We start from the raw sequence: 16,235 nt of genomic DNA, 5'->3' as shown, positions 1-16,235 counted from the left end.
AAAAAAAAACAAACGAAAAATATCGGCCCGCGATTCTCCAAAACGGTTGGTAACGGCGCGAGCGCCGCTCCGAGCGCCCTCTCGGAAAATGCCCAAATCCCCGCAACGAGCCCCCGTTGGCGGCCCTGCCCCGCGCCGAACCCCCGTTGGCGGCCCTGCCACACCCAACCTTACGTAAAATGTTCCCTTCGCGTCGCGCACCCCCTCTCGCCCAGTTTTCTCTTCCCCCCGCCCCCCCCCCCCCCCCCCCCCCGCTTCCCGCCCCCCCCCCGCGGCAACGCCGCCCCCCCCCCCGACGCCACGTAACCGCAAGCGAGATCCCTGGGCCAAAAGTACCTATTGCCCCCCTACTATTATTTATTTCGAAATTTTATTACTATTTTTTAACTAAATTTGTTTCTTAAGATGCAGTCTATGATTATAAATATTTTCTCGTATTTAAAAACACATATAAAAACACACTTACCTTGGTGGGATTCGAACTCGGGACCTCTGGATCGTGAGCCAACTGCCTTACGTGGTAGACCACTTCTTAATTTAATGTTAGTGTTATATATAGTCTACATATGTCAATTAGCGCAAATATATAATTTTTCAAAAATCATCTTAAGAAACAAATTCAGTTTAAAAAGAGTAATAAAATTTTGAATTGGATATATGATATAATATTTCTTATAATGTCGGGTGAATTTCAGAAACCAGTGTCGGCTCATTACGAAATTTTGTGTTCGTAAATATATTTATGAAAAAAGTATATTTATAAAGGCCTATTTACATAAGACGCAGAACGCGAGTCGCAAGACACACGCACAGTCTACATGTCAATCTAACCTTTATACACAAAAAGGTTAGATTGACATGTAGACTGTGTGTGCGCTTGCGACTCGCGTTCTGCGTCTTATGTAGATAGGCCTTAAAGTTTAAACATCCTTATCAAATCTACTTTATTCTATGCAGAAATTCTTTTGCGCGCGCAATGGAACTAAACTCTCAATCATGCAGTGATTCAGTGCTGTACCGTGCAGCTATATCTTATGGATCTCTCAACCATAATAGTTGTGCTGCAGACCACATAAGAGGGATAGCAATAATCCTTTGGTTGAGGCAACCATATACGAGGGTATTATAACCGAATGTTACGTATCGTAAGAACTACGGTTATGACAACTGTATAAATGGGCATATCTTAACAGCTACATTGAATGTAATATCAATTTAACTTGAATTTACATACATTTCTCTTTTAATCATAGATAACATTGTTGTAACAACCGTAACAATTTTCTCCGTGTTGCTATTGCTGTATCGGAATGTTTTCAGTTTTAATTCTGTTCGTGTTCGTGTAAACCATATATAATCTTACAATGTTATTCATTGCAAAGAAAAATTCATTCGCGTGAAGTAAATAGACTTAGATAAAATTACTGGGAATAAATAAAAAATTATAGCCATGTTACTACTATTACTATTATTATTATATTATCATGTTATTACTAGTACAGCTTTTTCGTACCTCATAGAATTGTCCTCCAATGCCAAAGTTTCTACCAACGGAAGTTCAATACTAACTGATGATTCATCATCCTCAACTGCTGCAGATATTGAAGGCACAGATATTGTCGCAGAGGAAAATTCTTTTTTAAATTTGCTTTTCAGTGCAGTGAAATTACTGTAACACTGGCGGTGATATCCTGCCGTGTCACTGATCTCAGCTGGCAGCGCGGTATCATGATTTTAGATTGAATTTTTTGCGAATTAATAACGTTTGTGCACATTTTTCAAACGTTTTATTAGTAAATAAAATATATTTACTCGCTTCTGGTTGTTGGCAAAAAACGCAACGTTTCTCTGGCTCTTCCATGGCGTGGTGAGCCAGAGGCAGACCAGGAACTGATGTCTAAATTTTCACCGTAGCGTCTCTAGTGTATATAATATAAATATGTAAACAGACTTGATGTAAACAGACGGTTAACAGACTTAGAACCCGATATTTAAAATATGTTTTGAAAATCGCTCCTATCGATTGCTTATATGCAACATTAATTATTTTCATTGATATTTTGTAGACGTAGAATTTTTTACTTGTAGCTTGGCGCGAGCTTCGAGTTTTTCAAAAAAATATTCAAATGGTCTGCCTTTGGAATATTAGAGGCCTGGATGTCTGCCTCATTGATTTTCTTCTTTTTTATAAGAAATCTAAACATCAGTCCAAGAGGCAGACATGAACACATGATATAGCACACCTTTTTTTAACATTTTTGAAGCGCTGTCAATTGACAACGCAGAAACAACATGCTGGCAGACCATTTTTCTGTGGTCCTCTACATTGTCTTTAATTGAACAATTCAGGTCTGCCAAGTGTACACTTCATATACACTTTTTTAAATCATAAAAAAAGCTTAAAAAATTGATTACTACAAAAGTCAGAGCCCTGGATGTCTGCCTCTTCAATTTTCTTCGTTTTCAGAAGGATTCTGAACATCAGCCTCAGAGGCAGACATGAACAAATCATATAGTACCCCCTTTTTTTACAAATTCGAAGCGCTGTCAATTGACAACGCAGCGCTACCATGGTGGCAGAAGCGGTCCTTAATGTTTCTTATGGTACAATTATCGCTATTAATAATGTCTGCCACATGAACAAATCATATAGAAATTTTGGCCACCAGCTCCTTAACTAGTTGAAAGATTGTCGCGGATTGGGTTAGACATTGAACTCAGGAAGACTGTCCTGGTGGAGTTCTCCAGGAGTGGATACGTCGACAGGAACCTGAGTATTCGTGTTCGTGATTGCGACGTCCCTGTTAGCGACGGCTCTAAGTTTCTTGAGGTGTGGATTCATAACAAACTAACATTCCATCAACAGGTTATGGCTGTAAGGGGTAAGGTGAACAAAGCTAACTCCATTGTCAGATACTTGTGCTCTATCTCCAGAAGTATAGAAGTCAATACCGCCCTCATGCTTTACAAGAGCCTGGTCAGATCGGTTACTGACTATGGTGGTTTCGTCTATTTCCCGCGGGATGCCGCCTTTTAACTTAAGTTTGAGCGGGCGCAATATATGGGGATTCGTACGGCCCTGGAATATAGGAACAGTACTCCCAATAATGTTATTATTGCTGAGGCCAAGATCAGACTACTGAGGGACCGGATATGCTTGGTAGCCACTTTGTCTATAGAGCTATTGCCTACAATGATAGTGGCCTGTGCCAGAAGCTGCAGTGTGCATATGATAGAGTGTGTTTCGCCCGCTGTCGCCTGCCTACCTATAGGATGTCTCTTTTATCCTCCATCGAAAGAAGACTCTCCACCTTAGGGCTGGGATCGGCCTTTCGAGGAGACCTGAGTCCTCAGGTATTCCAGGGATGTTATGACGTCCACTCCTTTAGGCCTGTGGTTGATACTGCCATCGGTAGATTGAGGTAGAGACGCGAACTTTCTGACCAGTCGCTGATACAGGGCATCATTGATAAACATGGCTTGAGTCCTTTGCCGGAGATCATATTCACTGATGGCTCTTATGATGGGAAAATACGTTCAACTAGTGCAGGCATTGTTATATGCGATCAGGACGTTGCATATAAAATAAGCCTACCATTTCGATGCTCGTTCTTTACTGCCGAGGCCTTCGCGATTAAGAGAATTCTATAGTGGCAGTAAGTACTGATATTTAGTTAAAACATAACCACTTTTAATTGGCTTTACGGAATTGCACAAATTTGGTCTAGAATTAGGGTACGCACAAAAATGTAGAGGGCTAGATCGGTTTTAACTTCCAAAACTAAAAAAATTAAAAATTTGGGTACATAGAGCTGTCACTGACGACAATATTTGGTTATACAAAAAGACTGCAGTTTATATATACAAAATGAAAATCTAGCCCTCTAGAGAAAACATTAAAAAACAATATCGTGCAATTACAACTACGATAGAAGTCTAGAAAAAAAGTGTCAACGTTTTAACTTTTATACATGCAAATATACATGCGGAATGACAAGAAGAGCAGTATGGCGTGTAGCGAGAGATGGCGCAGCAATCGAACAAGGACAGATGCCTCTCGTTAGACAAGGGCAGATATAGACCGGTAATACAGAAAATGATAGAAAACGAATTAGAACGGAATTAAAAATGTTCGACATTATCGACATCAAAGAAGTTCGGTCTTCACTATAGGATCCCCTTAAGGCGGCCTTGCAGCTAATGATTTCACGGAGGAAAATAGTGACAATAATATTGTTATACTATCGGATTATAAGTCGGCTCTAGAGGTTATCTACAACAACCAAATTGATGTTCACAAGAATTCCTACTCAACGGAAGCCAGGATACTTGTGCATGAATTGGAGCGGGAGCATGGCAAGCGTGTGATTTTTGTCTGGATTCCATCGCACTCTGACATCGTTGGTGACGAATTGGCGGATGGCCAAAGAGGCGGCCTCCGAGGAATCTGACTCCAGCATTGCGATTCCGACTGAAGATTTGCTGTCGGAAATAAGAAAAGCCACTTGAGAGGCGACGCAAGACTTTGTTGTTTGGGACTCTACCTACAAGGGTACATTCTATTTTCGGATGTTTTATGATCGTCGAGCTAGGAAGCCTTGGTTCCATGAAGTTAATAGAGAGAGATATTTTGTAACCCTCTTCAACAGATTAAGAGCTAATCACTACAATTTGGGCTCCTCCCTAAAAAGGAAGGGTTATGTTCGTGATGATGTGATTGTGGGTACGATCAAGAGGACTTGTACCATTTATTCGTTAGATGCTGTAAATACGAAGAACCTAGGCTTGTGATGGATCGTGAACTCAGAGCGGTGGGCTATTACGAAGAGCTGGATATTGTCGATTTGATTAAGAAGGAGAACTGGAATATCCTGTTTATTGTTTTCAAGTAAAAAAAAAAGTAGATAGAATGATCTAAGTGAATTATTTTCATACATTATAGTTTGTGCCAAATTGCCTTTGGGCAGAAGGCACCATAATACCCTTCACCCGAGGGAGCACAAACCCCCCCCCCCCCCCACAAAAAACTTGGTGCTGCTTTTTTACTCCTGTCGCATTTTTCTCTAAATTATGTTTATTGTTTTTTTATTCAATCAAAAATCTTAGTACTAATGTTTAAATTTTAATGTTTAAATTTCGAAGTCTAGCAGCGCCAAGTCTTTTTACAAGTTTTTTACAAATTTATTAATTTTATTTTAATTAAATATTTTTATTTTGTACTGTTACTTCTTTAATTCTTTGTAATTAAAATGATTCTTTGTAATATTAAAAATTTGTTAAAGAGGATTAAGAAGCTATTACCACTTGGGTTGGAATAGGAAGACCTTTGAATAGGAATACAAAGATACCACTTGGGTTTTATTTTTTGGCACAAACACGATAACTAGTGCCCATTAATTTGACTGTGGTTTCTGATAGTATTTCTTACGCTAAACAAAAAATTATTTAGGTCTTACAGGGTTAACTGCTTTAGTTTTCGAGATATGCAGTATTAAAACTCAAAATAAATATAACTTTTCATGCGTGGAAAGTTAATAAAAATTTTGAAATAATACTTTAATTGTGTGTGTATAAACAGTACACACGTAAGCGGGGGAGAGGTGGGGGTAAACCTCGGTTCGCGTGAAAAGTGTATGCATGAACTTTTCATGCGTGAAAAGTTAATATACATTTTTAAATAATACTTCAATTGTGTGTGTGTGTGTGTGTGTGTGTGTGTGTGTGTGTGTGTGTGTGTGTATAAACAGTACACACGTAAGCGAGGGAGGAGCTACCGCACCTCTCCTGAAAGCAGGAAGGAGGTGGGGGTGAACCTCGGTTCGCGTGAAAAGTGTATGCGTGAAGGTAGTAGGTTCCGTTGTTAGGCGTTGGGCGTTGTTTACATTTTTAAAATGTAAACATAGAGATCTCATTTCTTTTAGTAGACGCTTGTATTCAATTCTTGAAGGTAGTCAGTTACATTCGTACTCTCACATTATGTGTACCGATATTCATCCTCGTCTTCACCCAAAATTGGTAAATTTTTCTTTTTTTTCTTTGTTTCGACATCATATATATTTATACGATAATATATTATATCTAATAATTTAAAGGTAATTATGCATAAAAAAGACATACTCTCCGATGACCTTGACTTTGACACATGTTGTCAAGGTCACCTTCCTGAGTGAGGGTATCCCTTTTATGCATAAATACCAATTTAAAAGTAGTTGCACAACAATTATTTTTCAAAGTAATATACATATTCTCTTTGCAATTGGCGCAAATTAATTTAAAAATTTTACATCTTTTTTTGAAATACATGTCACTTGAGTTAAGTTAGATAACATAATTTTGTGAAGGAGAAATAAAGCTACCACTTAGGTTGGATTTTTGAATTTACAAAATACATTGCGTGTACTTGGCGCCTTTTTTTTACCTTTTTTGAAAAAGGTAATTTTGAACTGATATCACGCATTTTGTAGTATTAAGCAGGGATCAGCAAAACAATTTTTATTTTTTACTTTTTAATTATTCACGAAATTAGCAATAACAACAAATTAAATTTTTATTGAATAAGCAAATTAGTAGGTAATTAGTCACAAAAAATTAGTATTTACATAAAAATTAATAACATTTAAGTAAAAGTGAATTATACACTTCTCACAAAAATTAAAGGAACACTAAATTTTTCTTTAAAAATAAGCAAAATTCAAGCAGCTGTAACTTTGTTAAAAATGACCAAAATTTAAATTAAAAAAAAATGATTTTAAAGCTTAAAATCTGTACTTTCGAAAGGTTACTATTATTTTTCAGTTGCTGCAAATTTGGTAATTGTTACATATAGATAACTACGAGCTGGAAAAAATAGAAAAATTTCAATTTCTTCCTTTTTCATTTTGACCCAGAAAACAATAGCGCAGAACAGCAACATAAATTTATTCTTTATGTTTTTTGTACTTTTAAGTACCCTGCATTTAAAAAAAATTGCTAAATAGCTATGAGAATTTTTTCATGGTGGCTATTATGATTTTATGGAGCAAAACGTACAAAAAATTGTAAAATTGCTTAAATAGGATACACAAAATTGAGTTTTGGGAACTGTTAGGGAAACAAATAAATCTTACGTATTCTTATGTATTTTGAGTCGTAGAATCCGAAAATGGTCATAAAAATTATGTCTATAACGGAGAAAACATGGAAAATAAAGGAAAATGCTAAAAAACATAAAATTGTTTAAGGATGTATGGGTGACATTTCAAACCCAGTCAGAAATGATTAGTTGATTCGACGTTGAATCAATGTCGAAAACCGAATGTCGAATCAACGTCGTAATTCTGGTCGATTCGACGTCGAAAGCGTATAAAATATCACCGACTATTCAACTTATCGTTTCAACGTCGTTTCAACGTCGAAGGTTGAAATTCGATTGAAATATAGTATATTATATATTTTATATTTTTTTATATATGCAGTGTTTGTCTGGATAGGTCCTAAATATAAAATTTATATATATTATTTATACATATGTGATTGATCGCGCAATTTCGAGTCGAAATTTTACTCCTTCTTTCGACCTCTTATTTTTCACATCTCAGGATTCTAAAGGATTTTGATAGGTTCTAATTGTACTTAGCTCCTACTTTGTGCCTGAAAACGGCAGAAAACGGACTGTTTCCCATTTTGAGGTTTAAAAGAGGAGTTATCGGTAAAACCCTCCTAAACCTCCTAAAACCCTCTAGATCCTACACTGATAGAAAAATGTACTAAATTTTAATTAATGTTTTCTCCAGTAGTCCTTATGAAGTATTTTTTTAATTCAGTTAATATTTTTCGAATGAAAAAAGTATTCATCCAATTGAAACAAATTTTCTAAACCTAATAAAATATTTACTGAATTCAAAAGAATACTTTATTAGGACTATTGGAGAAAACATTTATTGTAGTACATTTTATTATCAATGTATTAATTTTTACTACTTTTTAAATCGTAATGAAACATGTTCCATATCACGTACATCATCGATAATTCATATAGTATAGGTTTTGGTAAATTTAGCAACGAGATACGGTTGTGACTTTGACTTATGTTGTCGTATCTCGTTGCTCTGTTAAATGCAATATTTATCTAGATTTATTATTTAGAATCTAAGATTTTTAATATTAAAAAAATATTACCGCAAAATATTTTATAACATTGTTAATTTTAATTTTAATTAATCACAATTTTAATTAATCAGATACATATATAGACATACATGTATCACAATTAATAATGTTATAAAATTTATATAATAAATTTTTTTTATTAACCATATGAAACACAACTTAAATAAAAACTCCACTGCAAGTCACCGATAATATACATGACATAGAGCATGTTAATATGATAATGTGGTAAATAGCATATAGGGGGGAGAGTCAGAAAAAATCTAAGAGATCGCACACGTTTGTTTCTAAGGTACAAAGGAACATATATTTATTTGTTTACACTTTTTTATCTACTTGTTCATGTACTCTTGCATACTATCTAAATTAAACTCATATTATATCATAACGAAAAAAAAAAATTTTTTAACCATTTAAAACAATTAATATATGTATTGTATCTTAATAAAAATTAAAATTAAAATTTAGTTTCAACAAAATTAAAATTAAAATTGAAAAATGTCTGATACTGATTGTGAGTATCTTAAAATGAAATATCTTAATACTAATAAAACTTAAAATTAATACCTTAATACCAAATAACTAATCGCATATCACAAATGCCATTTAACAAATAATATTAATAATACGGAATTAAGGAGTCTGGATTACCGATTGAAATCAAAGTAAGAAAAGAAAAGAGAAGAAAAGAGAGGGGGGCCTCTGCATTTGTCTACGAGATAAATTTTAGGGCCAAAATATAAACCAGAGTAACAAGAATAAGAGCAATTCCAAGATCTCAAGACGAGATTAACCTTGCAGAGCTCCTTGTACTACTACGAACAATGTCGATCTTCCAATATGGCGTCCCAAATGAGAATATCGGAAGGGCCCTGCTCGCTGGACCGGACTCCTCGCCTCAATTCTCCCTCTCGGGCGCGAGCTGCCGCAGCTCTCCTTTTCCTGGCGGTGAGCTCTCCTTGGGAAGTCGAATCTCGCTCGGTTGGTCTCCAGAATATGTGCCGCTTAGCTCAATCAGTTACGAAAGAAGGAAAACGTACTCGTCTCGTCCGAAGAAACGCAGCAAGAGCGGCCATGACACTGAACTGACTAAACGAGAGCGAGCCGAGCGAGGAAGGAGTGGGGGCGCTTTGAAAGTGGCGACTCACGCGTCGCGCCATCTACATCTGAATGAAACGATCGGGCGTTTGCAAAACGCGAAGGAATTTGAGCGCAATATCTGAAGTAAATATTAAATTAATATTAAATAAATGTTAAATAAATGTTTTTTTAAATCATTATTGCAAATAAATAATTAATGTAAAATAAATATTACATTACTGTCAAATAAATGTTAAATAAATGTTCTTTCAATTCATTATGGCAAATAAATAGTTAATGTAAAATAAATATTAAATAAACGTTAAATAAACGTTTAATAAATATTTTTTCTAAATTATTACTTCAAATAAATAATCAATGTGAAATAAATATTTAATAAACATTAAATAAATATTATTTTTACAATGAATTGTACAAATGTATAATTAATAAAAAATGAATATTAAAAACACATTTAAAAAACATTGTCTGCTGATTGGGCAAGAGCTTGAATAAATAAATACCAGTCCATATTCAATTATCGTAAATTTAGTAATATGTAAATATATGAAGATAAGTAATTATAAGAAGTAATAACAAAAAGAAAGATGTTTTGTAATAGTTTTGTATATATTTAAAATTTAAGCATTACCAAAAATCTAAAAATTTCATAGATTGTTCTATTATTACTGTTGAAATATAATGCTCTCCGCAGGGATTGAGATGGTGGTGGTGATTGCCAACGAACGACACTTTTATATGATATAACTCTTTATTCTCGACACAATATAAAACACCGTATATATAAGACACGTGTGCACGCGATGCGCTCGGACTATCGTCTGTCGCTTCTCGCTTCGTACGGCGTGCGCGCCCGCGTTGCTGCGCCACGCGATGCCCTCTGGAAGGGCGCGAGGGTGCTCTACTCGCACAAAGCATCTTTCCAACACTCCCTCCCTTTGTGCGGGTAGTGGGCTCGGGTGCTCTAAGTCTTTTTCTTATCTAAAAAATGGCAAAGTATTAGTTCCGAGTAAGATTTCGTTTTTAATTGCTCTTAAACTCTAAATTTGCTATATTATCTCTAAGATATGCGAATGCTTCCAACGGTAACGGTTTAGTCATGATATCAGCTAAGTTTTCTCTAGTTTCTATCCATCTAACTTCTACTTTCCTTTGATCTGCACATTGTTTTATAAAATCTCCATGAGTATCTGCCATGTGCTTTCGGTTTCCAGTATCTTCTCTTTCTTTTAAGTTTCTCTTTACTTCCTCTAGTTCATCATCAAAAATCTTAAGTTTGTGACTTCCATCTTTCTTAATGCAGTTTCCTGCAGCTCTATTATCACACCATGTTACTGACGGAAAGAATGTTTCTCCAACAACATGTCTGAGTGACTTGTCCAGTGAAATCACTTCTTGACATGCCTCACTCATTGCTAAGTATTCCGCTTGACATGTAGAGAGTGTGACATAAGTCTGTTTATGACTTCTCCACGCTATCACATCTTCAAATAGCTTGATAATATATCCTCCAGTAGATGTAGAATCAGTACAATCCCTGAAACTTGCATCTGTCAATGCTTCTAGCTCGTTTGTTCTTCCTCTAAATATCAGTCCTCTATTTACCGTTCCTTTCAGATATCTAAATACTCTTTTCACATCTTGCCAATCTTTTTCTGTAGGCTCTAATTGTTTTCTTGTCAGGTAGTTTACTGCAAATGCTATGTCAGGTCTTGTAGCGTTTGCTAAATACATCAATAGCTTCTCTATAAGGCACTCTTTTGATTTCTTCTTTTTGGATCACATCTTCATTGTTCGATTCTTCTAATCTGTTCCTTTTATTTTTATTGCTTACCTGTCTAGTGACCATAGGAATACTTTGCGGTTTACATTCCTCCATATGGAACTTTTTCAGCACACTTTCTGTATATTGTGCTTGATGGATATTCATATATTTGTCTTCTTTATTTCTCTCTATTGTGATTTCTAAAAAACTCTTTGATTCTCCAAGATTCTTAGTCTCAAATGTTTCATCTAATTTGCCTTTGATTTCTTCTAATTTCTCTAAATCATTACTTGCGACCAGCATGTCATCCACATAAAGCAGTATTACTACCATTTTTCCTTCTTTCCTCCATGTGAACAGGCATGACTCATGTAAGTCATTCTCTAATTCAAGTTTCTTAGCCTCTTCTGAGAATCTCTTATTCCATCTTTTTGGACTTATCTTTAATCCATACAAAGCTCTATTTAATTTACACACCTTGGTCTTCATGGTGTTCTCATCTACTTCTACTCTCTCTGGGATCTCCATATATATTTCTTCTTCTAGAACTCCATTCAGAAACGCAGTCTTAACATCTAGCTGGCAAGCGTATAAGTTATACTTATTTATTATTGCCAATATAGATCTAACCAGTGACAGTCTTGAAACGGGTGCATATGTCTCTTTTAGATCATACACGTTTCTATCTTTACAACCTCTAATCACAAGTTTTGCTTTGAATCTGGTAGATTCATTTGCCTCTAATTTTCTTTTAAATACCCATTTTGAATCTATTATGTTGGGTCGTTTTCCATCTAATTTCTCTAATGGTCTATCGACAAGTTCCCACACTTGATTAGCATGCATAGATTCAAGTTCCTCTTTGACTGCAATTTTCCAATTCTCTCTTTCGTTACTTGACATAGCTTCTTCATAAGTGACGGGCTCTCTATTCAACGATGCCACAAGACATTGATGTAATTCATCTTCATACTTTATTGTCTGGCATTTATTTGTTTCTACGAAACTATAATTAGCAAAACTAATATCCTCTATCGGTCTTTGCACTTGATTGTCTCTAATATTCTCTGATAATTCATTTTCCTCTTAGTTTTACTTCTAGTCGTTGGAGTGTTACTCTCTCTTTGCACACTCTTTCGTTTTTGTTCATCTAACTGTATTGCTTGTTTTCTTGGTCTACCTCTTTTTCTTTTCTCTAATGTTTCTTGTTGTAACTCTTCTTTCTCTTTATCTTCTACAAATTCTTTCATCCAATTCTTGTCCATTTCTTAACATTTTCGGTTTGACCATTTTTATATGTTATCTTTTCATTGAATCGGACATGTCGACACTCTATAAACTTTCTCGTACTTGGATATAGTATATACCCAGTATATATTAGTGTATCCAACTAATATTCCTCTAATTGCTCTTTTATCAAATTTTGATGTGGGCTTCGGTACTTTTGCATTCCCAATGCATCCGAATCTCTTAAGCTGTTCTAAGTGACAGGTTGTCTCTGGTGAAAACTTCTTCAATGGAATTTTATACTCTACAGTTTTGTGTGGAGATCTGTTGTACGCATGCACAGCAGCGTCAACTGCTAGCTCCCACATACTTTTCGGTAATCCGGAGTCGAACATAAATATTCTTATTCTCTCTTGTAATGTTCGATTGAACCTTTCGGCTACTCCGTTATGCTCTAGAGTATACGGTGGCGTAAATATGTTTTCTATCTTTTCTCTTTCCAGTACTTCTCTAAACGCACCTCCCGTGAACTCCTTGCTTTGATCTGACTTTACGTAGCATAGTTTTTCTTCTTTTCCTAGTAAATTTCTAGCATGTATGAGGTATTCTAAAGCCTCTCCAGATTCGTCTTTCGTCTTTAATGAGTATGCTTTCGCCAATCTAGAATGATCATCTATGAACACAATAATAAATCTCTTTTGTCCTGGATATGAGGTCGGTTTTATCGGACCCATAATATCCGTGTGTATGACTTGAAATGGTCTTTGTGCTTTAGTTCTTGTTTCTCTAAATGGCAGTTTTTCCATTTTTGCCATTATATACCTTGCATTCTAATATTGAATCATCTAACTCTACTTTCTCTAATCTCTTATCTAATTTCTGTAATCTTTTTAGATAGCTTAGTGATGCATGACCCAATCTAACATGCCATAACATCGCCTCATTTATTCTTCTTGTTTTCTCTGACTTCTCTATTATTGAACTTTCGCACATTTCTTCTATATCCTCTAACGATTGTAGATCTTCTAATTTAACCGTTTGATTGAGTTCTGTACTTGTCTCATGCTGTACATTTTCATTCACACTTGTGAGTTCCTCCTCATTCTCCCTCCCAATCGCAGATCCAACATTTTCATACTCTTTTAATTCTCCCTCCGAAATTGATAACTCATTGTTTTGAATGTTTGTCTGTGATTGTTCAGGGGACTCACAATGTGACACTATCTTTGCTCTACATCTATATACTGCACATTTTACTCTACTATTATTTTTAACCTCAAATTGTATCGTCCAATTAGGTTTATTATAATTTCTTCTAAAAATTATTTTATTTGTTTGTTTATTATATACTTTAAGCAACTTATCATCTAAGTAAATGCTAAACCCAGCCTCTGCTAATTTTCTCAAAAACAGTAGATTCTCTGATACATCTCCTATTGCTATTACTTTTGTTAATCTGATCTCTTTCTCTTCTTTTTCTCCCGTTCGCAACAAAAGATCTCCTTTTCCGTCTATTACAATATTTGCAAACTCATTTTTATTCGCACATTTGATAATCTGATTTTCACACCTTTCAAAGTTTGACAAAATCACGCTTTTATTAACAATATGATCGGTTGCTCCCGAATCTGCTATAAAATTAATTAATTCTTTTGAATTATCTCTACTCTTTATTAATCTAATCGTACCTGACTCTGGTTTATCTTCTTGAGCTGTAGCGGTTATTGTTGCTTTCTTTGCTTGAGCCTTGTTGTATGGTTTAACTATCTTTCCTCTATTATTTACTCTTTTGGTGCTTGTTTGTTCGGTTTTATTCAGCTTATTTTTATTAAAATTTGTATTTTTATACCTTTTTCCTTTAAATCTTCCAGCCTGTGCTCCGGCGTTTAAACAATTGTCTCCTTTGTGACCTCTAACTTCTTGGCAATGGTAGCAAAACCAAGCTCCTGTTTCAATGAGCGGGCAGTCCTTGGCCATATGTCCTAGCTTATTGCACCGGTAGCACTTTACAGGTTTTCCGTCTGCTTCTAATTTCGCTCTCTGTGCTCTAGCCTCTGGTTTCTCTAATTGCTCTTTCTCTTTGTTTCTGCTTCTAACTGCGTAATAAATGATTTTATTTCATCAATATTTATTTCTTTTTGAGTTGTTTGTCTTCTGATCAAATCGGCATTCCTCAGTTCTGGTATATTAAAAGCTACCGCCTGATAGAATGACGATGATTTCTTGCTCTGTAAGAGGCACTGCATCCTCACATAATTCATATTCTCTAACTATAAAGTCAAAGCGTTCGCAAAAGTCATTTACTTTTTCATCTTTCTTCATTTTAATCTGATAGAGACGAGCTCTTACAGATGTATGAGTTACATTTATTTCATTCTTCTTACATCCTCTTAATTTCTTTAAGATCTCTGATGGATCTTTTTCATGTAAAATTCTTTTATGATAATTTTCATCTATATGATTAATTATAATATCTCTAACAAAACTTTTTCTTTTAACAATTTTTAATTCCGAAAGATTTTCTGGACCTTTTATACTTGCATTTATTACATCTAGCAAATCATTGTTCATTAACTCTGATTTTAAATAATCCATCCAGAGATCAAAGTTAGACTTCTGCGTAAGCTTATACTCTCTTCTAATATGTAGTTTTTGATTATTTAAGTCAATTTCTATAGCGTTTTTAAATGCTTCTAAATCTCTACTTTTATCTCTAATTTTGGCTGAGCAGATTGTTTCTTCTACTTTTCTCTTTTTCGGTTCTTTTTGTATTTCAATAACTTTTTCAAGATTATTTTCTTTTAAATTTTGTATGTTATCGTTATTTACCTCTAACTGTCTAAGTTTCATTTTTTCACTCTCTAAATTAGCCTCCGAAACTCGCACCATTTTCTCCATCATAGAATTCGCCTGCATCATCACTCTTTCCAAGGTTTGGAATGTGGTCTCTAATTTTCCAGTTATCACTTCATTTCTCGCAATGAGTTTTTCTTGTTGTTCATACAGGATCTTACTACCAATCGGAAAAATTGGTCTATCCTCTCCCACAAATTTCGGCAGTCGAACTTCATTTGTGATTCGGGGTTTCTCTTTTGGTTTTGAGGTTGCCCCTCGTGTCTCTAGCTCTTTCTCTTTCTCTATAACTGTGTAAATGTTCAGATTATTATTTTAATTTCATCCTTGAACACTTATACTTACACATTTGCTATCTCTAACCTTCTAATTTTTTTCTATTTTACTCTTTGAACAATATTCTCTTACCTTTTTCTTCTATTATTTTTCTCTCTATTACTGTCTCTGTGCTATCATCGCTCTCATAGTCTACCAGATTCTGGTCCTCCTCTACGCATCCTTCGTCTTGTCTAGTTTTATCCATCTATATCGGGATTTCAAATATCAATTGAACATGAATATTATTCTTTTTCAAAACAAATTTAATATTCAATATATTGATATTATAAAATTTATAATTTTATCGTCGAGTTTTTCTCAACGATAAAACTTTTATTGCTTACTTATTGCTTACAAGACCATACAGAATGCACTGCAATTCATAATGATCTGAAAGCGAGAAACCACGCGCCTCTGCAGAGTCATCTGCACACGCACACCACTATCCCGTGCGATCTCCAGCACTGCTGAAAAGATCTATAGGATATCGGGTTGATCACGCACGCGCACGGGACTCGTACAGATTTACGCAGCCTCCCTAAACAGCAATCAAGCTACACCGCACCGCAAGTCATGCTTGATCACCGACCCGATGCATGTCGATTTTGAAAAATAATTCCATACACATGCATGTATATACATATGTGTCATGGTGTCGCATTGATGCTATGTTTTTCTAATCGATCATGCGTCAGCGCGTGCCCGGCAACAAGTTCTTCGCGCCAAAAAAAACAACACAAAGACTCTCGCCGGTCACGATCGGACTTCCGCGCGTCAAAAAAAATGACTCTCGCCGTTTACGATCGGACTTGCACGCGCACGT

The sequence above is a fragment of the Temnothorax curvispinosus genome, unplaced genomic scaffold (assembly GCF_003070985.1).
Source record: "Temnothorax curvispinosus isolate PA1 unplaced genomic scaffold, ASM307098v1 QBEX01010842.1, whole genome shotgun sequence".
Taxonomy (NCBI): Eukaryota; Metazoa; Arthropoda; class Insecta; order Hymenoptera; family Formicidae; genus Temnothorax; species Temnothorax curvispinosus.
This window is presented reverse-complemented; position numbering follows the sequence as displayed.